The sequence below is a fragment of the Ovis canadensis genome, chromosome 26, assembly GCF_042477335.2.
Source record: "Ovis canadensis isolate MfBH-ARS-UI-01 breed Bighorn chromosome 26, ARS-UI_OviCan_v2, whole genome shotgun sequence".
In the NCBI taxonomy this organism is placed as follows: domain Eukaryota; kingdom Metazoa; phylum Chordata; class Mammalia; order Artiodactyla; family Bovidae; genus Ovis; species Ovis canadensis.
In genome coordinates, this window is record NC_091270.1 from 41,535,439 (window position 1) to 41,558,094 (window position 22,656).

Below are 22,656 nucleotides of genomic sequence, written 5' to 3' on the forward strand. Positions count from 1 at the left end.
TGACTCTGGTAAGCTTGAGCTGTGCTTCCTACTTTATCACATCCTGTGCCTCCAAGGTGCAGATCAGACTGTAGTTTTGTCTTAATGTGACGCAAACACAGTGGCTGACTCACTCCTGTATTTTAGTAAGCTGTTTCTCTTACTTTGCAGCCTTTCTAGTGGTCCAGCCACCATCACCTGACTCTCCCTCCCCTAAGGCTGCCGCAGGATTTTGAACACCCTCTGCTGACTTCCTAGATGTAGGGCCAATGCCTTCTCCCCCTAACCCCACCCCCCCGCCCAAATAATTCAGCACTGGAGAAACACATGGCCCCCTAGAATTCTCAAGCCTAGCATTCAGCAGTCCCAGGCCCGAGTACCCCTCCTCGGCCAACTATCACCTGTATAATCTCAGACAGAGCACCCAAGTCTCCTTCACCTCACTATTTTTCAATGATAACACTGAAAAATGATAAGATTCCCTCAACCAAACAGGGGTTTGGTATAGCACAGGGAACTCTGCTCAGTGTTACCTGGATGCCTAAACGGGAGGGGAGTTTCAGGGAGAATGGATACATGTATATGTATGGCTGAGTCCCTTTGCTGTCCTCCTGAAACTATCACAGCATTATTAACCAGTTATACCCCAATACAAAATAAAAAGTTAAAGAAACAAATAGGGGTTTGGTGGAGATGAGGTGAGACGATGTTTTGTTTTGCTTTGTTTTTAAGCCACTTAGCACAACGCCCAGGATAGAGCAGGAGTTCGGTGTGCAAGAGCTATTTTGACACATTACGATTTTACATTAGGTGTTCATGCCGTATCTATAACGATCGTCCTTTCCTGCTCTGACATGGTGATTCTCCTAGAGGCAGTAACTGGAAATGCATCTCCATGTCAGAAAATTTGCTTTCCAGATTGACTCAGGGACCAAATTACCCTGAGAGGACAATCCTTTCCGATATGGAAAAACTGGGAGTTAGAAACTTAAAGGGAACAAAAGAAGACTCTTGAGAGTCCCTTGGACTGCAAGATCAAACCAGTCAATCCTAAAGGAAGTCAACCCTGAATATTCATTGGAAGGACTGATGCTGAAGCTTCAACACTTTGGCCACATGGTGGAAAGACCCAACTCATTGGAGAAGATCCTGATGCTGGCAAAGACTGAAGGCAGGAGGAGAAGGGGATGACAGAGGATGAGATGGTTGGATGGCACCACTGACTCAATGGACATGAGTTTGAGCAAACTCCAGGAGAAAGTAGAGGACAGAGAAGCCTGGCATGCTGCAGTCCGTGGGCTCACAAAGAGTTGAACACGACTTAGTGACTGAACAATAACAACAATAAGGAAGCTAAAGCATATTTCTACAGAGAATAGTAACAATATAACAACAGCTGTGGTGTGTGGCAGACAAGCCCAGAATGAGTAGTAACGTCCATCTCCCTGCGCTAAGTCTGCGTGGAGATGCTCAGGGTAGGAAGCCTGGAATACACCATCTGTCACCAGATTCATTCCTTGTGCTGTGTGGTGGTCAGACTCTATTGCATCCATTATCTATTGAAACTGGGATGCTTCAACACACCAAAACAGACGGGACCAAATCCTAAGGCAAAGCCTATGGCTCTTAATTAAGCTCAGGACAAGTTCAAAAACTGGGGTGGGGGTGGGGGTGGGGAAATGGGGTGGCCCTGATTGTCTTAGGTAACGAAGCCTGGCCATCAGAAACTTGGGGAGAGTCAAGGTCAATTGAGAAGTCCCAGACCTCCTCAGCCTGTGCGCACCCCAGACCTCACCAGCTCTGAAGATCCATCTCATTTCACCACATCCAGTCCAATGTTTCATCCAGTTTCCCTTCCCAAATAATTTCTGAGACCTCCTCTACCAGCACCAAGAATGCTCGAACCTTCTGCAAATCAACCTCGGTGAGGCTTGCCCCCAAGACTAGCTACTCAGCCCCATACAGCAATCTCCTCTCTGGCCTGAAAGGCCAGTCTCCAGCTGCGAGTCACCTCTGCTCCCCTCTCCTCGAGCCACTGTCTCCCACGAGTGGACAGAGACCCCTTCTTAGATCCCTCCCCTACAGCAATGGAGGACACCAGATGGAAACTGTGGACAAGACCACACTGTAGGTTTTGAGGCTCACCGACGAGAAACATGATAGTTGGGATACATCTGCCATCAGAGGGGTCAGAACAGGCTTATTTGGGGTCCCTTCTGGCTGTAGCCCCTCAAAGAGAGAAACAGATCCCACCTTTCCACTCCCTTTGTCTCTAACCAAAAACCATCCACTTACAGAGGCTCAGATCCGCCTCAACCACACCCCAAGATAAACATTACCAAGCAGATTAGTGTGCCTTGGTGGAGGACGTCTACACCGAGATTGCCTCCCCATGCTCCCTTCAAACACCAGCCACCTGCTCTGACACAGGTGTCACCCAAGGGCCCACTGAGGGGCTTTCAGAAAACAACCAGGGCTCGGTCTAAAGCAAACGGATGCTTTCACCAAAACGGCTAGCCGCTTTTAAACCTTTTCCCTCCTTTCTACCCACCAAGACTTCAAAATCTTAAAGCCTGATTTCACCCAGGACACTATTAAAATAGAAACTGCTCTCTAATTGAAATCACTTGTGAAAAAGAAACTTCAAAGGACCCACGTCTCTACCGGCTGAGCTTCTCGACTCACATCCTACACAGGGCCACTGGCTACATGGACAGACACAGACCCTCGGCGCTGAGATGCCCTGTGCTTTGTCTCTCCCTCAGTGGAACGGCAGCTCCCACAGACTCTGTGTGCCCGGCATAACTGCCTCCACTGACAGCCGATGAGTCACTCCATCACCACTGCTTTCTTCCGTTCTTGCTTTGCGTCAGCTGAACTTAGTCAATATAATGCACTCTGTATGGTTCAAGATACTATAGAGAAAAGCTTTTTGGGGGTCAAACTTAGGATTTAAAAAATATTAATTGGAATTACAGGTCTTTTTCACAAGGTCCGGCACTCTCTAGGTGTTTCCACTTGTTTCAATATTTTGTTAATCCAGCACAGATTCATAGAGGGTGTATGCAAAACATACATTTAGTTGTCTCAGCCTTGACCATGCCAGGCACCATTCACAGGTAGGTCTACGGGAGAATTCATCCCGAGTTCCGGTTGGAGATGTCTAGGCTTGTCTTCCAGGCGCTTCCTCCCACCAGGGTCCTGAGGTCCATGTTGATGGAAGAGGATGGACTCTCCTCGGAGAGCTAGGATTTGAGGTTCCAGGGCTCCCAGGATTCTGAGTCAAGAGGAAGGAGAAGAGAACCTTAGAAGCAGAGAAGAAAGAGCTAGGATCTGTATGGGAGACAGAAAATTCCAGAGAATACATACACATTTGAAAAAATGTTGCAAATCACTTAAAGAATTAGCGTTGACATTTGAGTCAGCGGCATGAACATCCTGGTTGTCTCCCGTCTTCATCAAACAAAGCTTGAGTTATTGCTTCCCACATGCCAGGGGACACGGTGTTGACCAGCTCCCAGCTCTGCTACCATAGAGCACCCAGCCCAGCAGAGGGGCGATGAGGGTGCTGTGCTTTGTATCAGGTAGGCAGTTTGCTACAAGAACAGGCAGGAAGTCAGCCTAGTCTGAAAGATCCTCAAGCTTTCCTTAATGCCTGAGCATCAAATAAAAGGCAGCTTCCCTGGTGGCTCAGATGGTAAAGAATCTGCCTGCAATGCAGGAGACCCGGGTTCAGTCCCTGGGTCAGGAAAATCCCCCAGAGAAGGGAATGGTAACCCACTCCAGCATTCTTGCCTGGAGAATGCCATGGACAGAGGAGCCTGGCGGGCTCCATGGGGTTGCAAAGAGTCAGACATGACTGAGCAACTAAGCACACACATGGAATAAAAACTAAGCAATGTCTGCCATCCCACAAAGGGTGGATTTCTACCACCATGCCAGGTTCCCCAGCCTTCCATCTCCATAACAAGCTCCTTCAGCAACAACAGAATTTTGTGGATTCACTCTGATCTCCAAGGGCACGGCTGATGATGACCCTGGGTGTGGAGTCCAGCATTGCTGGGAAAGGCCAGGCAGGAATAACCCACAGGGAGCCTGCGTGAGTGATGGTGACATTCACACCCTGGTGGGCGGCCCCCAGCTGGCTCTGCAGCCTGGTTCTCTACTGGGGACCTGCCCATCTCACACACACACACACACACACACACACACACACACACACTCAGATCTGGAGGGGTAGGCACTTAACGAATTTTGTTCCCCAGCAGGTGAGCGGCCCACTCAATCCCTGACTCACAGGTCAGAGTGGGAAGCAGTCTTCCGGCAAAAGCACGTCCTCCTCTCTCTGCAGAAACCTGCATTCAGCTCCGGGCCCTGGGCGTGAGGGAGCAAGGCTCATAAAAGTCTGATTAGCTGGCTCGTGGGCAGGGGCGAGCTCAACCCATAATTGGACAAAACAGAGCAGGAGCTCAGTGTTTGCCAAAGAGAAGTCGCCTTTGTTCCAACGCAGCACTTGGGCGTTTGGTTAAAAAGACAGGCCCTGCTGACCCCTGATGACAGTTGGTGGGTGGCTTTGTGCTTCTAATAGGAGCCACAGCGCTTTGGCTCATTTTAAATTACTACCAAGTGTTGTGTGGGTTGGGGCTTCTTCAAGGGGGAAAAAATCAATCTGAGGGGAAAAGCTATTCCTTAGCAACAAAGGGAAAAGAAAGAAGGCAGTTCTTTTAATGGAATCTGAGATGGAATCTAGCTCAGTGGAGCCAGAGCAAAAATAGCTCTTATCTGATCAAGGTGCCCGAGTTCCACTTGACGGCAGTTCAGGAGGCCCAGGCTCAGGGTTCCGGGGACCGCAGCAAGCATCTTCAGGGAGGGACAGTCCTCCCGCAGAGGGATGCCCACCGGGCCTCAGGACGGCAGGAGTCAGCAGTTGTCACAGTCATTCTGTCGACGTGTATTTTCAATCACACACCTTTTCCAAATACAATAAAGCGGAAAGGAAGTGATTTCAGCAGTCTGGGTAACAACGCCAACAGGGTAATGACCCATCCACTATGGCTCTCTGTCACACGTGCAGCATATGGTGGAGACTGGATGGTGGGCGCTTAGTTACACAAGCTCCCAGCACAGAGATGGGGCACAGGGTATAAACTGCATGGTGAAAGTAGAGACTAAACAAATAAGTGAGGAAACAGAGAAAAGGGTAAAAACTATTGAGTGAAACCAGGAAATAAAACGAATATACCAGCCTGTGCCTGCAGGGATCTATGCGGTTGTGTGTTTGCATTAAATGGATATGAGGTACCCCACGCCAGTACTCTTGCCTGGAGAATCCCAGGGACAGAGGAGCCTAGTAGGCTATGGGGTCACACAGAGTCAGACACGACTGAAGCGACTTAGCAGCAACAGCAGCACACCAAAGACCACACACACACAAACAGGCAAACACACACACACATGCACACATCATGAGGGTCTCTACAGCTCTGGGTGTGAGAGAGTGTGTGTGTGTGTGTGTGTGTGTGTGTGTGTGTGTGCGCGCGCGCGCGCGTGCGCATTAAGCAAGATCATCCAGCTTGAGGTACAGTTGTGATGCACAATAATCCACCTCTAGTCCCCACACTGGCTCTCTCTATTAGCACAGGGCTCAAATTTTCCACTTTCCAGAAAGAATCTACTCACATCCCAATAGCAGTGTGACTGAAGAGTTTCCTGAAGATTTTGTGGAGAAACTCGAGAAGGATACTGTGTCACAGGCTGCACCCACACTCTTCAAATCTCTATCTACTAGCCCATTTCTCCCCAGCCTGCGGTCAGTGGGTCTCATTCTCTCTTCCCTTGAAGCTCTCATTCCTAGGAGTCCATTCTCTTTGCTCCACAATGTTCCTCCAAATCCCTTATCTCATCCCTTGCTTTCAGCTGCTACCTTGCCAACTCCCATAATCTCCTTGCCCAGAAATCAGCAAATCAAAACTCTCAGCTCCAGAAAGAGACTCAGAGACATAGAAAATAAGCTTATGGTTACCAAAAGGGAAGGGGGTTAGGGATAAACTAGGAATTAGGGATTAACAGATACACACTACTATATATAAAATAGGTATACAACAGGGACCTACCATATAGCACAGGGAACTATATACCATATCTTGTAATAACCTATAGTGGAAAAGAACCTGAAAAAGCATATATAAATATATGTATCACATATATATGGGTACAGATATATATAACTAAATCACTTTGCTCTACACCTGAAACCAACGTGACATTCACTGTAAATCAACTATACTTCAATAAAAATAAATAAATAAATACATTAAAAATTTAAAAACAAAGCTTCCAGTTCTAAGATCTGCCCATTTTAGGAGAAAAGGGTTGGCTATACATAACCAACAACAAAAATTTGTTCTATCAAATGTACCAAGTCGAATTCAGGCACAGAATTTGGAAGTCACTTCCAGTAAAGCAACAGGCCCATCATTAACCCTATATCGTGACAGTTATCCACTTCAAGGGGCAGGGCAAGGTCTCGATGACATTTCTACTAGAATTTTCTTTTGTCATGGAGTCTGTGACCACACCCACACTTGCCTCTGGGTTATTGTCATCACTACAAAAACATTCAGGACTAGTTCATCTGTTCTAATCCTTTGCACAGAACACAATCCAAAATTCTGGGCTTCTTACACAAGACCACATTCGTTTTCAGTATATCTGAGTTCATAATCCAGCTGTAAAGTGCTGTGGCTTTTTTTTTTTTTTTTGCTCCCAAATTCTCAATAATGATCACAAGTGTAAATTAATTCAGGCTTAAAATATAAAATGGACTGACTGCCCACCACTCCTTGAATTATTCACGAATAGAGTGGACAGGGTTCTCTGTCATCTATGCACACGCTCTTCCTTTGCTATTTGTAACACTTTCTCTGCACTTTTGAAAGTGAGGCTACAGTTCATCAGCGGCTGTTGACAGCATCCACTCAAGGCTGAACCCTTCACTCTGGACTCTTCAGAACTTGGAGTTCCCCAGACCTTCCCCAGGTGTGGGCTTCACCTGTGCTCAACCGGTGGGGCAGGAACCTCGGAACAGTTCCCGCTGGGGTCAGCAGAGTCCCAGAGGAAAACTGGTGACTGACACAAGTTCCCGAAGTCAAACCAGATACCGATTCATTCCAGAATGATGGCAATTGAGGGCCACCTAGGTTGACATTATCATGGGACTGAAGAGACCAGGGGAGAATCAGTGAATCAGTCAAGAACATGTGGCCTCTGGGAGCCAGGGCAAGGGTCTGGGCTCAGGTGGGCAGCAGCCTAATGCCTGGTGGACAATCACTGGCATCAGACAGGTCAGGAAAGCCTGAGGACCTGGGAGAGATCAGCTCAGAATCAGATCATATTCAGTAACCAAAAGAAACGTCCTTCTCCTCCAAGACCCATTCAATAACAAACCAAATCACTTTCTCAGAAACCCTCTTCTCTGGTCAGATCTTCAAAATTAAGAATCTCTGGTGGCAGGTGAAACCCACTCAGCTGGGGGTAGAGGGTCAGGGCCCTGGGGGATGGACCCTGCCCACTCTCATCCTGGGAAATTCATTAAAGTCCCACCAGCCCCAGGAACAGGAAGTTCTGCTGGGCAGAGTTGTTTCTGTGGGGTATGTATGGTGTCTGACTGTACACCCCATTCTAGAAACCTGGACAAAAAGAAAAGGAGAGGAGTCTGGTGCAGAGAGAAAGGGCTTCGCAGACGGGCGTGGGTTATATAAGTAGGTAACCCCTCTGACCCTTAATGTCTTCATTTGTGCACAGAAGATTCATAAGTACCAACACCGGTACAGGACTTAAAGTGACAGACACCTTCTTAAGTGTAAGTGGTTCACACAGACCAACATTTCATCCTCAGAACCCTTGCTGCTGTTATTTTCTCCCTGCTTCTGAGCTGGATTCCAATAATGTCTCCTGTCTCTACTCTTAGCCCCTTCAGACCCCACATCACTGGAAGCTGTGCTGGAAGAAAGGACCAAGGCATTACCCCACAGCCCAGAACAGAAACAAGGCGGCAACGTGGCTGCCATTGCTGCCACAGTTGCTGTTATCATTTTTCTGGTTCAGTTCTGTATATGTTGATATAGCAGATCCAGAATGACCCCAGGGGATCCGTCCTCATACGCTTACTAGCATGGCCAGATCCATCAACTTAAATTTCTGATCCATGACTTTCCCCTAAGAGCAGGACTCTTCCCTTTGGTCAGATACAAGCTTCAGGAGTAAGGGGGCTGCCGGTGGGTTCAACAGTGAGGGGGCTGCCACCCACCAGAGGCTCTGATAGGAACAGAGACACCTCCTTCTCAACCTTTGCAATTCCAATGAGAAGATTAAAATGCGACATCACTTAAGGACCAACACATTGACAGATTGTCTGTGTGACTCAGCCAACTCGACTTCCTGGGCCTGAAGAAAGAATGCCTTTTTTTTTTTGGTCCTCCACTCAGGTAGATAATTCACTTCCTTGAAACACGTCATCAGTGTGGAAAGGTTGTTTTTGAGTGGAACCTTTCTGACGTCTCTATTTGGTGGCAGTGTTTCTACAGCTACTGTTGATCCTTGATCCAGAATCGTAGGTCGTGTTCTTGGCCTGGCCCTCAACAACAAGACTGTGAAGAGACAGAACCCTGGGCCAGAGTTACCCTGGCTAGAATATCTGCAGCTGAATCTACAAGACACACTTTTCCATCAAGGTGGTGACACCCCGCACAGTCTGGGGAGCCCCCTAGGGTTATCTCCCCCCGTCGGAGTAAGATGAATCTGAATATACTCGGTCTGCCAGATGTCCTCTGCCATGAAATAAAGGATTAGAGTTAAATAACACAGTTTTACTGCACACTGATGATTGAAATTTACATTTTTAAATAGGAGAGCAAACAGAAGCTGAGACAAGAGGTAAAGGAACGCCACGTGCGCGCACCGGATGCTGGGGCCGTCCTTCGCATCCTCAAGGGCAGCCAGTGAGAGTAGACAGACCGTAAATCCCAATGCCATACGGGCCAGACTGCGAACCTGGCGGAGCCGGGGTTGGTCGTGAGAACTCAGGCCAGCCTCGGGAATTGCTCTGAGCCTGAGTTCTCTCACCTATGTGAAAAATTCTTTTCTGAGACTGTTATGAGGCAAGGCGATAGGAGTAGACATCCCCCCACCCCAACCCTGCCCCAGAGTAAATAACCAATAAGCATCATTTTCCCTGCTTTCTTGGCATTTCAATGGACTCTGGCTTCTTCTTAGAATCCAGGCTCCTCCTGGGTTTTGGTATGGGTGAAATCTCTGCATATATGTCTACCTGCAGGCAGGATTATTTGAGGAAACCTCCCTTTTGCATGTTTCTTGCTCCCAGGACCCCCAAGCATCCCAGGACAGTTTCCTCTCAGAGAAACCACACAGCCCTCAAACTGTTGCTTCTCCTTTCTCCTGCTGTGGTTAAAAAAAAAAAAATCAGAACACAGGTTTCTGGGCTTCCCTGGTGGTGCAGTGCTTAAGACTCTGCACTTCTGCTGCAGAGGGTGTGCGTTCCATCCCGAGTCAGGGATTGACTAAGAACCTCCAGACAGAAAAACAGAACAGAGGTATTCCATGCATCCTCACAGGTAACCAGAGAAACACCGGTACATTCTTCTGTTTTCCCTTTCTCATCCTCCTCCTGCTCATCCGTTTCTCTTGACTGTCTTCCTTCAAAGCTGTTGGTGTTGGTGCTCCCAGCCGAGGAGCAGGAGGGAACCGACACATCCAGGTGTGAACCGATACGTCCAGGTGTGTCCACGTGTGGCTGTCTCACCCAGCCCACAGTCCCTGCTCCAGTTCCCTCTTCTGAAGCTTTCCTTCCCTCTCCCCAGATGATGAGCTCACACCATATTCCTCCTGTCCTCCAATCCCTCCTACTTCCCCAGCCCCCAGAACCCCCATCACCAATGGTAGGCAACCAGCCCTTCACCAAGCCCATCCTATCATTCCATCCCCTGGTCGTTCACTTAGGGGAAGGTGTGGATCTCAGCAAAGCCATGAGATAAGAAAGTCAGTGATTCTGTACCCATTTCACAGGTGAGAATGTTGAGACTTAAAGAGTTGAAAGGACATAAGTTGATGGTAGCAAAAGAGACCTGTAGTGAGTTGAATGGTGGCCCCCCCCCCAAAAGATCTGTCCATATCCTGGGACTTGTGAATGTCCACTTTTTGGGGGGAAAAGGTCTTTGTATATATGATTAAGATTAAGGGTCTGAGGGGAGATTACCCTGGATTTTCTGAGGGGCCCTAATCCCATGACGATGTTCTTATAAGAGTGAGGTAGAGGGAGATTACCCAGGAAGAAGGGAGGGCCACGTGACAAAGGAGGCGGAGACCTGAGTGACGTGGCCACAAGTTAGGGAACAGCCACAGCCACCAGCAGCTGGAAGAAGCAGGAGAAAAAGTGCCCCAAAGCCTCCGAAGGTCAGACTTCTGGCCTGTGAGAGAATACATTTCCATTGTTTTAAGCCCCCAATACTTTGGCCACCTGATGGGAACTGCCAACTCACTGGAAAAGAACAATCCAACTAAAAACAGGCAGAAGAGCTGAATAGACATTTTTTCCAAAGAAGACATACAGAGGTACCAATAGGCATATGAAAAGGTGCTCAACATCACACATTATCAGAGAAATGCAAATCAAAGCTACAATGAGATATCACTTCACACCTGTTAGATTGGCTATTATCAAAAAGACAAGAAATAACAAATATTGGTGAGGATGTAGAGAAAAGGGAACATTGGTGCACTGTTAGTGGGGATACTAATTGGTGTGCTCTCTATGGAAAACAGCATGGAGGTTCTTCAAAATACTAAAAATAGAATGATCTAGTAATTCCACTTCTGGGTATCTATCCACAGAAAATGAAAATACTAACTGGAAAAAAATCTATGCATCCCCATGTTCATTGTAGTGTTATTTACAATAGCCAAGATATTGGAGACAATCTAAGGGTCTGCCAGTGGATGAAGGAATAAAAATGTCTATAGATATTAAATATATGGAATATGAAAAAGCAAAGTCGTTCAGTCGTATCCAACTCTTTGTGACCCCATGGACTGTAGCCTACCAGGCTCCTTCATCCATGGGATTTTCCAGGCAAGAGTACTGGAGTGGGTTGCCATTTCCCTCTCCAGGGGATCTTTCTGACCCAGGGATTGAACCTGGGTCTCCTGCATTGTAGGCAGACGCTTTACCGTCTGTGCCACCAAGGAAGGCCATATGGAATATACTTATCCATAAAAAAGAATGAAATCCTGCCATTCGTGACAACCTGAAGTGGACCTAGAAAGGATTACGCTAAGTGAAAGAAGTCAGACAGAGAAAGACAAATACCATATGACTCCCCTAATACACAGAATCTAAAAGTTAACAGACGAACCTCATAGATGCAGAGGGCAGACTGGTGGTTCCCAGAGACAGGAGGTGGAGGCGGGAAAAACGGGTAAAGGGAGGCAAGAAGCACAAACTTCCAGTTATAAAATAAACAAGCCTCGGGGATGTAACGTACAGCATGGTGACTATCGTTAATAATGTTGTACTGGATATCTGAAATTTGCTACGAGAATAGATCTTAATAGTTTCCATCACAAGAAAAATATTTTAACGATGTGCAATGACAAATGTTATCACATAGACTTATGGTTGGTGATGATTTTGCAACATACCCAAATATTGACTCATTGATATAGACCTGAAATTAATATAATGTTACAGGTCAATTATACCTCATTTTTTTTTTTAAGAAGAGATTTATCATGGGAATTAACTTACAAGGTGATGGGAGCCAAGATGTCCCAAAATCTGCTCTCTTCAAGGCTGAGAGGCAGGAAATCTGATGGAATGATTCAGTGTGGGTCCAAAAGCCTGGAAATCAGGGGAGCCAGTGAGTCAACACCCTCCCAGATACACTCGGAAAAAATGTCTTACCAGTTATTTGGGCATTCCTTAGCCCAGTCAAGACAGCACATAATTAATTATCACAGCATCCTCCATAATAAAATGAAAAGACATGTAAACAGAATGAGTGCTTCATAGTAAGGACACAATTAATGTCAGCTAGCACTGTTGGGCGGAGAAGCTAATGGCAACCCACTCCAGTACTCTTGCCTGGAGAATCCCAGGGATGGCAGAGGCTGGTGGGCTGCTATCTGTGGGGTCGCAAAGAGTCGGACACGACTGAAGTGACTTAGCAGCAGCAGCACTGTTGGGGGTTTTATTTTTGCAACAATTATTTATTTGGGGCCTAATCATTCAGTATTTTACAAACTACTCAAAAAAGGGGATCACAGAGGCCCCACACATCTGAACCACCATTACAGGTAAGTGAGTAATCAAGTGGCAGCCTCCCTCTCCATCACAGTAGCTTCAGGGCAAAGCCAAAGAGAATTGATCCAGCCTTAAAATGTCATATGAATCATGATGCCAAAATGATTTATGTCCACCTTAGAAGGTAGTTAATTCCATCCACCTCGACTGCCTGCCTTTGCCCTCCTCAGAGTCTGGGATTACATTTATTAACCGGAGAAGGGAACGGGATCCTGAGAATACTCAGTAACCTGCTGGGCTGGGAGGTGGTCTGAGACTCAGCGTGCGTCTCCAGCTTCTCCCTGACATGGAGGCCTGGCCAGGGATCGTCCACAGAAAGGCCTTTGGGAACCACAGCGTTACTGGGAGATAAAGTCAGAGGAGGGGAGGAGACTGACTTAAAGAGCATCCAGTTGTACAAACGCTGCCTAGACCAATCATAGCTCCTTGGACAGAGAGCTACATCCATATGGGGAGTTCAAATAGAAGGGAAACTGACGAGAAGATGCTCAATGTTGTCAATTATTACAGAAATGCAAACTGAAACTACAGTGAGGTATCACCAAAAACTCCACAAATAATAAATGTTGGAGGGTGTGGAGAAAAGGGAACCTTCCTACACTGCTGGTGGAAATATAAATTGGTGCAGCCACTATGGAGAACAGTATGGAGGTTCCTTGTGTGATCTGCTGTGCTCAGTCGCATGCGACTCTTTGTGACCCCATGGACTGTGCCTGCCAGGCTCCTCTGTTCATGGAATTTTCCAGGCAAGAATACTGGAGGGAGTTGCCATTTCCTACTCCAGGGGATCTTCCCGACCCGGGGATTGAACCCACATCTCTTGCATCTCCTGCATTGACAGGAGAATTCTTTACCACTAGCACCACCTGGGAAGCCCTGGAGGTTCCTTAAAAAACTAAAAATAGGATTACCAAATGTCCCAGTAAGCCCACATACCGGAAACATACTAATTCAAAAGAATACACGCACCCCAGTGTTTACAGCAGCACTATTTCCAATAGCCAAGACATGGAAGCAACCTAAGCGTCCAACCACAGATAAAGGAATTAAGATATGGTACATATATGTAATGCAACATTACCCAGTCATAAAAAGAATGAAATAATGCCATTTGTAGCAATGTAGATGGAACTAGAGATTATTTCCAAATCCTATCTAGAGAAACATATTCTAAGCATGTGTTAGTTGCATAGTCATGTCCAACTCTTTGCAACCTCACAGATTAGGGCCCACCGAGCTCCTCTGTCCATGGAATTCTCCTGGCAAGAATACTGGAGTGGGTTGCCATTTCTTTCTCCAGGGGATCTTCCTGACCCAGGGATCGAACCCAGGTCTGCCATGTCGCAGACAGATTCTGTACCATCTGAGCCACCAGGGAAATCCTAACAGAATATTAGCCAGTCATAAGAATGGAGTAATACCATTTATAGCAACATGGATGGAACTAGAGATTATCATATTAAGTGAAGTCAGACAGAGAAAAACAAATATGATATTACTAATTTGTGGAACCTAAAAAAATAATACAAATGAATAATACAAATTATTTACAGACTCACAGACATAAAAAACAAACTTATGATTACCAAAGAGGAATGGGAAGGGGAGGGATAAGTTAGGGGTCTGATCGAACCCAGGTCTCCCGCATTGCAGGCAGATGCTTTAACCTCTGAGCCACCAGGGAAGCGCATATGCACATTACTGTATATAAAATAAATAAACAAGGTTGCACTGTATAGCACAGGGAACTATAGTTATTATTTTCTAATAACTTATAATGTAAAAGAATCTGAAAAAGAACATATATGTATGTGTGTATACATATATATAAACATATATATGGAACTGAATCACTTTGCTGTACACCTGAAACTAATACAACATTGTAAATCAACTACACTTCAGTTTAAAAACAGAGGAGTGGTTGACTCTCACATCCATGTGCCAGCGTCATTCATAATTTCTGTTCTTCACCTTTCCCTGCCATGAAATCTTTAATCCCTGACTTCTTCCTGTTTACTTGCTTCCCAGAACTACCCATTCATCTGCTCTCTAGGGAGTAATGAGTCCCTCCTCATTCACAATCATTCAAACAAGGCTGCAGCCTTCCATGCATTTTCCAGAAGAAGCATCTTTTAAATTCATCTTAGAGGATGAGACCTTTCTCACTGTCATCTATCAGTGTTGACATCTAAGACTGACTGAGCCAGGTGACCTGATTCCCGGTTGCAAACAGAAATAAATCTGAGGGCTCACAGTCCTTAACCTGCCAGGTCTCCTTCCCCAAAACTGTTCTCACCATAGTATTATGAAGTTAAGGGCCCTGGCTCTTGAAAGTTCCTAAATACTTTAAAAGATGTAAACGCTTTATTCTCTCAATTTTTAAAGGGCATGTAGGGACTTCTCTGGTAGTCCAGTGGTTAAAAAAAGACTTCACCTTCCAACTGAACCAGGATACGGGTTCAATCCCTGGTCAGGGAGCTAAGATCCCGCATGCTTCACAGACAAGAAACCAAAAGCATAAAACACGAGTGATATTGTAACAAATTCAGTAAAGACTTTAAAAATGGTTCACATCAAAAAAAAGGAGGGGGGCATGTAAGGGGTCTGGGGCTGCCACACTAAAGTGGCTGTTAGAAGTGAATATTCCAGATTCTTTCTTAGCAACAGATCTGCAGGAACTTTCTAAACTGACTATTTGGCTCAGGAGAATCATCACTTCAGCCAACATTTTCTATTTCTTATCTCTACTTTTCTCAAGGCATGAGTTTCAAAAGGCAAACTGCATGGGATTAATTCATTACCAGTCAGGCCAGGCTCTCTCCAGGTTGACATCAAGGCTGCACTTTTATGCACCTTTCCTTCCTTAGCCTACATGAGCAGTCTTCAGACAAAACCCAACTAATTGGACTTGACTGGTCTGATGGTTGGATGGCATCATCGACTCAATGGACACGTGTTTGAACAATTTCTGGGAGCTGGTGATGGACAGGGAAGCCTGGAGTGGGGTCGCAAAGAGTCGGACACAACTGAGAACTGAACTATGTTCTGAACCCATCCTTACCATAAAAATTCTATTGAACAATTTGTTATGAAGACATAACCAAAAACTGCATTTCAACAAATGTCCTAAAAAAAAAGAAAATGAAAAACTACAGGTGAAAAAACATTTATCCTCAATAGTAATCAAAGAATGCATATATGATACTATGGCTTTTTTAATTGCTACATATAAAAATAATAATATCCACTACTGGGTAAAGTACAGAAAAGCAGGCATTATTATATATACTGCTTTTGAGAACATAGCTTGGTAGAAGTTTTTGAATACTTGCAACATAACAAAAATCTTAAAATATGCTTATTTTTGCCCCAGCAATCTCACGTCAAGGTATTTATCCTAGGATATGATTTTTTAAAATTAAACATTAGGTATAAAGACATTAATCTGTATTTATGATGGTAAAAAATGAGCTAAACAGATTATCCAATAATAGGACACTGGTTAAAATGAACAATGGAATAGTAATATGATAAATTGTATTGCCAAAAAACAATACTTGAGGTTACTGATTACTAGTAATGATGTGCTAGCTTGTATCCAACTAACAATTCTACTGAAAATAATAAGAAATTCTATACAATTGAAAAAAACCTGGTTTTAACTTCCAGCTTTTGGTCTAGTATGTAAGGAGCTCTCATAACAAGAAAAAAGCTGAACAAACTGAAAATCAGTAGCTCTTCATGCATCCATTAGAGAATTGAGGTTACAGGGAACACAGCATTCCTCAGAACTGGAGAAATAGACAGATGGATACAGAGAACTGGAATTTACTGGAGAATTCCAGGAGCAGAAACCTCCATGGGAACCAGTATTCAGGTAGGAAATCCTGAAATGTAATTGACAAATTGCTGGAGGCTCAGTGTAGACACGTCAGAGAGAGAAAAACTCCAGGGAAGGGAGGGCCATCCTAGGGGAGTCAGCACACTTTTTTAAGTTTTACCTCCTGGAGATCTATCAGGTCCTCCCAAGGGAGATCAAAAGAAAGTTCCCTCATGCTCCTGGCGGGGAAGGGGGCAAAGTAGTCACACTGAAATACACCTAGAGTATTCTGTTCTTCATAATAAGGTCAGCTTTCAACAGACTGTCTTTTCAGAATCTAACCAACTGAGATTCTCCCAGAGCCTAACCATCCATGAGAAAGGAAATACCCAGTTCCAGCCTCTGGGCTTTCACCTGGTAGAAAGGAAATAGCCAACTCCGTCCTCCCCCCTCTAGCTTTCCTGCTCGCCTACATGTACGTTTTGGAGGTAGGAACAAACTAAAAAGCTCTTGTAAAGGTGGCAGCCCAGGAGCACATGCTCACTAAAAAACTGAGACCTGATTGTAGGGTTATAGAATGCTCTCACCACCCCCTAACACTTCATACAATGTCACGAGGATTCCTACTGACAATGGGGCAATGCAACTGAAGAACCACACATCTTAGAGCTTATTTAAGAAGAAGTCTCTAGGAAAAAGCAATGAGGGAGACAAAAACAAAGAGACCAGAGGAAATCTGATCCTCCAACACCCACAACTACAGTAAACAGTAAACACGACTGAACCCCCAGCTAGCTAATCATAAAAATCACACTAAAGTACTATTTATCTCAGTTCATTTAACCCTGTATATCATGTCCAGCTATCTGAAGAAAATTATAAGACATACTCAGAGGTGAAAACAAAAACAAAAACCCACACAGTTTGAAGACACAGAGCAAGCATCAGAACCAGACACGAACATGGCAGGGATCTTGGAAATAGCAGATTGTGAATTTAAAACAACTATGATGAACATGCTAAGAGCTTCAGTGGAAAAAAGTGGATGAGTGCAAGAATGGATGGGTAATAGAAGCACAGAAATGGATGATCTGAGAAAGAGTTGTAAGGAAATGCTAGAAATCAGAAACACTGTAATAGAAACAAAGAGGTGAAGGAAAAAGGGTGAAAACAGATGTGGTTATATTAATATCAAAGCAGATGTCAAGACATGAAATATTATTAGCGATAAAGCTGATTACTTCTAAGTGATAAGGAGTCATTTCATCACAAAGACAAAACAACTATAAATCATATGCTCCTAACGATACAGACTCAAAATAAGAATAAAATTGGCAGAACTAAATGGAGAAATAACAAATCCACAATCATGACTGGAGTTTTTAACACCCCTGTCTCAGTAAATTGATAGAAGTAGAGAAACTCAACAAGGATTTAGAAGACTGCAAAAATTATACCAAACCAACTTGGTCTTACTGATATTTATAGAATATAATACCAAACAAATACAGAATACACAATCCTTTCAAATGCACACAGAACAGCATCAAGATAGGCCATAAAACAATTTGGAGTACTTAAAATACACAGAATATATGCTTTAAACATACACTGATCACTATAAGTTAAAAAATGACAGAAACATAGCTTGAAAATCTTCCCACTTATAAATTAAGCAGAACACTCCTAAATAATCCACGGGTCAAAAAAGAAATCACAAATGACATCAGAAAATATTTATAACTCAATGGTAATAAAAAATAAATCAATTTGTAGGATGGAGCTGAGACAAGGCTTAGAGGGAAGCTATAGTTTTAAATGTTTATATTAGAAAATAAAAGTTTAAAAATCAATTATTTTCACTTTTAAAAGTTAAAAGATTAAAAATAAACTTAAGAAAATTAAAGAAGAAGGAAATTAAGAGCAAAAGTCTATACAACAAAAAATGAACTATAAAAAAATAGCCTCTGAGAAACTGTCAAGACTCTTGAAAAGCCTAAAAAGATATGACAACTAAATGTTAGTGGTATTCTGGATTGGATCCTGAAACAGAAAGTGGATATTAGGTGAAAACTAAAGAAATGTGAATAAATAATGGACATTAGTTAATAATAATAATGTACATATACTGGTTCATTAGCTATGACAGACATACCCCAGCAGTGTAAGTTGTTAACCACAGAAGAAACTGGGTGGTATATAGGTATTACCTGTTATATCCTTGCAACTCTTCTATTAACCTAAATCTCTTCTTCCCAATTCATTTTATGAAGCCAGCATAACCCGGATCCTAAAACCTGAAATGGACATTACAAGAAAAGAAGATTATAAACCAATACTATTTGTGAGATATACATAAGAAGAATAGAAATTGACTATTTAGTGCAGAAATGCAAGACTGATTCAATGATCAAAAATCAATTTCTCACCACATTGACAAAATAAAGGAGAAAATCATATGATCATCGCAACTGATCCAGAAAAAGCATTTAACAAATCTAACACTCATTCCTAACAAAAACTCTTAGCAAACTAGAAATAGAAGGAATTTTCTTTTTCTGTTAAAAGGCATCTATGAAAAGCCCGCAGCTAACATCATACTTGCTGGTGAGATAGTAAATGCTTCTCTAAAGACTGGAAATAAGTTTGGGATAAATTTTAAAATTCATGAGCTATTTATACTTTTTCAAGTATTTCTATATCCAGAAAAAGTTTCAATGTAACTTAACATTTATTGAATACTTACTAGGTGCAAAACAGCTGCCAGGTGTTGGGAATTCTTTTAATGGTAAAAGTCCATCTGTCAAGGGATTTTAAAATAAATGTAAAAGACAGATACTCAGTAAAAGTAACTAAAATCAATTCAGTATATGTTGGAGGTCCAAAAGAAGCAAATGATAATAAATAGCTCAGGCTTTCAGAAACCAGATTTTATAAGATAGAGAATAACATATTAAGTAATTTAAATTTTATTTTATAGGCTATGGGGCTTTCTCAGCTCCTGTTTTAGGTCTTTGAGCAGAAGAATGATATAAAAAAGATTCTATAACCTGCATCATCAAAAGCACATTTTGCAAATATTTCAGTATGTCTGGGGCTCTGTGCTTTGACTAACATTTTACTACAAAGCGATTGATAACCAGAGAGGTAACTGATTTTCTCAAAGCTACAGATCAAATAAATAGGAAGAAAGTATGGGAAATTAGAGTGAATATGAAACAGGATACGGACTTCCTTCAGCTTTTAGGATGTCTACCATCCCAACTATTGGTTAGGTATCTTAAAGAATAGAAAAATGGAAACAGGAGTCTTTTTGTTTTTGTTTTTGACAGTTCGGTACGTCAGAAACATCCAACACTGAATGTCTGTGTTCAGACAATGATAACCAGGGAAGGATGAAATAACTGGAGGAACAGGAGAAAGAGTTAAAATTGGCTACAAGGAACAGATGGTCTTCTCTACTGCATTCCCACCTTCCTTTCTCTCTTCCCTACACCCACTTGCCCACCATCCAAGTGCACAAATGCTCACACACACATGCACACACACACACACACACACACATGCACTATTTGTGAGCTCCCCATTGCTGCCATTAGTACTGACAACTAATCCACTGATAGAGAAATCTGTCTTCTTCCTATTTTCAGTGGATAACTGGAAGGCCTGAGTACAAGCAGATGTAGAAATTAATAATTATTTGAGTAAAAACAGATGAGATGCTGATAGAGCTGATGATAATGAGCAGTGAGAAAGAAAAGGCTTCCAAGGATCTCACCAGACAGATTCCAGAAGCATGAGACTCCTTGTAAATGGTGAATCCTACCGTCATCAGAGTGGGGTCAGATCAGTCCAGGGGACAAAGTGCTGATTCTTAGCAAGCACGTGATTCTTGAATGATTGTCCCTACCACATTTAATGCAGCAGAGAAAGCAAGACAGACTGAAAAAGTCTGGGGGTCAGTCTACGCAGAGGGCAGAATCTTAGTCCCCGAGGAAAACAAAGGATTCTGTGTGGTGACACACCCACCTGATTTGCCTAGAACTGTCCCAGTTTTAGTGATGAGAACCCCACGTCCTAGGAAGCCCTTCAGTCCCAGACAAACCAGGACAGTTGGTCATCCTGGCTCGGGAAGGCTCTATAACCCTTAGAACCGGAGGTCAAGGTTTTAGGCGATAGATCACATGCTGTGTGGCCTCAAAGCCCCAGATACTGCCCATCTACATAAGCAGGACGAGATACTGCCCATCTACATAAGCCACACCCCTCCTCCAGAGCCAAGCCCACTGACATGGGGCCCATGCTGTCCAGACTGCTGAGGGTGTGCTACTCAAGACAGACATGCTATGCTCCCCTCACAGTGGTCGAATCTACTGTTTCTTCTCTTTTTTTAACATTTTATATTGGGGTATAACTGATTAACAATGTTGTAACAGTTTCAGATGAACAGCAAAGGGACTCAGCCATACATAGGCATGTATCCATTCTCCCCCAAACTCCCCTGCCAGCCGGCTGCCACATGACATTGAGCAGAGCTCCTTGTGCTCTGCAGCAGGACCTTGTTGGTTTTCCATTTTAAATACAGCAGTGTGTATGTATTTGGTATGTCCATCCCAAACTCCCTGACTATGCCTTCCTTCCCTCCCTCCCCCGCTGGCAACCGCAGTCTACCGCCTCCCCTTGGTTTACCGTGGTAGCCTATCCTCTGAGAAAAAGGCTGCATAAGACGCCTCTCAAAGAGCTCCAAACACTATCCGAGATGCTTTTCTGGGGTTCAGCAGATTCCTGAGTTCAGCCAGGGCTGTGTGCTTCAGGGTGATGACAGCAGCTGACACCAGCTGAGCACTTACTGTGCTCTACAATTGAGGGCCTTGGTTGACAACGTGGGCTGCACCTTGTAGTAACCTGTATCAGCTTCCTAGGCCTGCTGTAACAAAGTATGACACTGGGTGGCCATAAACGAAAATGTATTCTCTCACAGTCCTGAAAAAGTCAAATCCTCGGGGACTAAGATTCTGCCCTCTGCGTAGACTGACCCTCAAAGGTTTCCAATCTGTCTTGCTTTCTCTCTGCTGCATTAAATGTGCTAGGGGCAATCGTTCAAGTTCTGAAGGCTAGAAGTCACCTGGGACTTCTCTGGTGACACATTGGATAAGAATCTGCCTATCAAGGCAAGAGACACAGGATCGATCCCTCGTCTGGGAAGATTCCACATGCTGTGCAGCAACTAAGCCCGTGTGTCACAACCACCAAGCCTGTGCTCTACAGCCCAGGAGCCCCAACTACCCACGTCCCCATGCCCTAGAGCCTGGGCTCCGCAACTAGAGAGTAGCCCCTCCTTGCCTCGAGTAGACAAAAGCCCATGCAGGAACAAAGATCCAGCGCAGCCAAAACTAAATAAACAAAATGATTTTTACAGTGCTCTTCTGGAGGGCTCTGAATGAGAGCCTGTTCCATGCCCTTCCCCTAGCTCCTGGCGGCTGGAGGCAGCCCGTGGCATTCCTTGGCACCTACAGACGCGTGACTTCAGCTCTCCTTCCTTGGTTACGTATGTGGCACTGCTCCTGTGACTCATCACACCACTTGGTCTCTGTGGACGTGTGTCTTTGTGCCTCTTCTCTTCTTATGAGCACATCGGCCATATTGGTGTAAGGGCTCACCCTCACGCCAGTATACCCTCATCTTAACTAATGACATCTGCAGTTGACGCTATTTACAAACACTGTCACATTCTGAGGTTCCGAGAAGAGCACGAATTTGGGAGGGGACACAATTCAACCCAGTACATACTGAAGGACGTTTTTATGATCCAGTTAGAACAAACCCAGTCCCTGGGAATGGACCCAGGCATCAGTGTTCTTTAAAGATTTCCAGGTAAATCCACTGTGCTACTGTTTGAGAACTACTGCTCTAGGGAGGTTACAGGTCCCCATTTACATGAGTCTTCAGAAAGTTAGGGTGAGTTTCCTTCAGCAAAATCTTTAGCTCCCATCACCTAATCCTTATGCCTCAGTCTTTTTTTTTTTTTTTTTTGGTAGATGGATGAATAAGCTTACCTTCAAGTCTCATCCCCAAATCACTTAAAAAGTCTGTATCTGATTATACATGTCTAACTCCAATCACTTCTTTGTCCCGTGTTCCCTCAGAACTCCTGTATTAAGTTGAGATGATATTAATCTCATTCACTTATGTGTCACCTTTTAAACATCTTAATTTTTTGTGTTATATCTGCAAGTTTAACCCCAAATTTTCTGTGCCTCTGATATTCTCTCCCATGCTTTTCAGTCCATAAATGCCTCTTGTCCTCTCTCTCTCTCTCTCTCTCTCTCTCTCTCTCTCACACACACACACACACACACACACACACACACACAAGTTACTACTGGTGCTTCTTAAATGCTACTGACTGAGAATCCACATTCTATGAACTATAGTCAGATGAGAACATGTAATCAAATCTCACACATTACTATTTTAA

At 44.1% G+C, this 22,656-nt stretch overlaps 1 long non-coding RNA gene across 3 annotated transcripts in view; it reads right to left on the bottom strand.

Annotated features, from left to right (window-relative positions):
• LOC138430874 (uncharacterized) overlaps window positions 1-22,656 on the bottom strand; it is a 318,052-nt gene that overhangs the window by 243,886 nt on the left and 51,510 nt on the right. For 2 of the 3 annotated variants that reach the window (XR_011253432.1, XR_011253434.1), the window contains exons 3-5: window positions 18,925-18,978; window positions 18,389-18,475; window positions 3,056-3,256 (exon numbers count right to left, since the gene is read on the bottom strand). This is a non-coding gene — a long non-coding RNA (uncharacterized lncRNA). Of the gene's footprint in view, window positions 1-3,055; window positions 3,257-11,800; window positions 11,894-18,388; window positions 18,476-18,924; window positions 18,979-22,656 lie in introns of all 3 variants that reach the window. The other variant, XR_011253433.1, reaches the window with a different exon arrangement.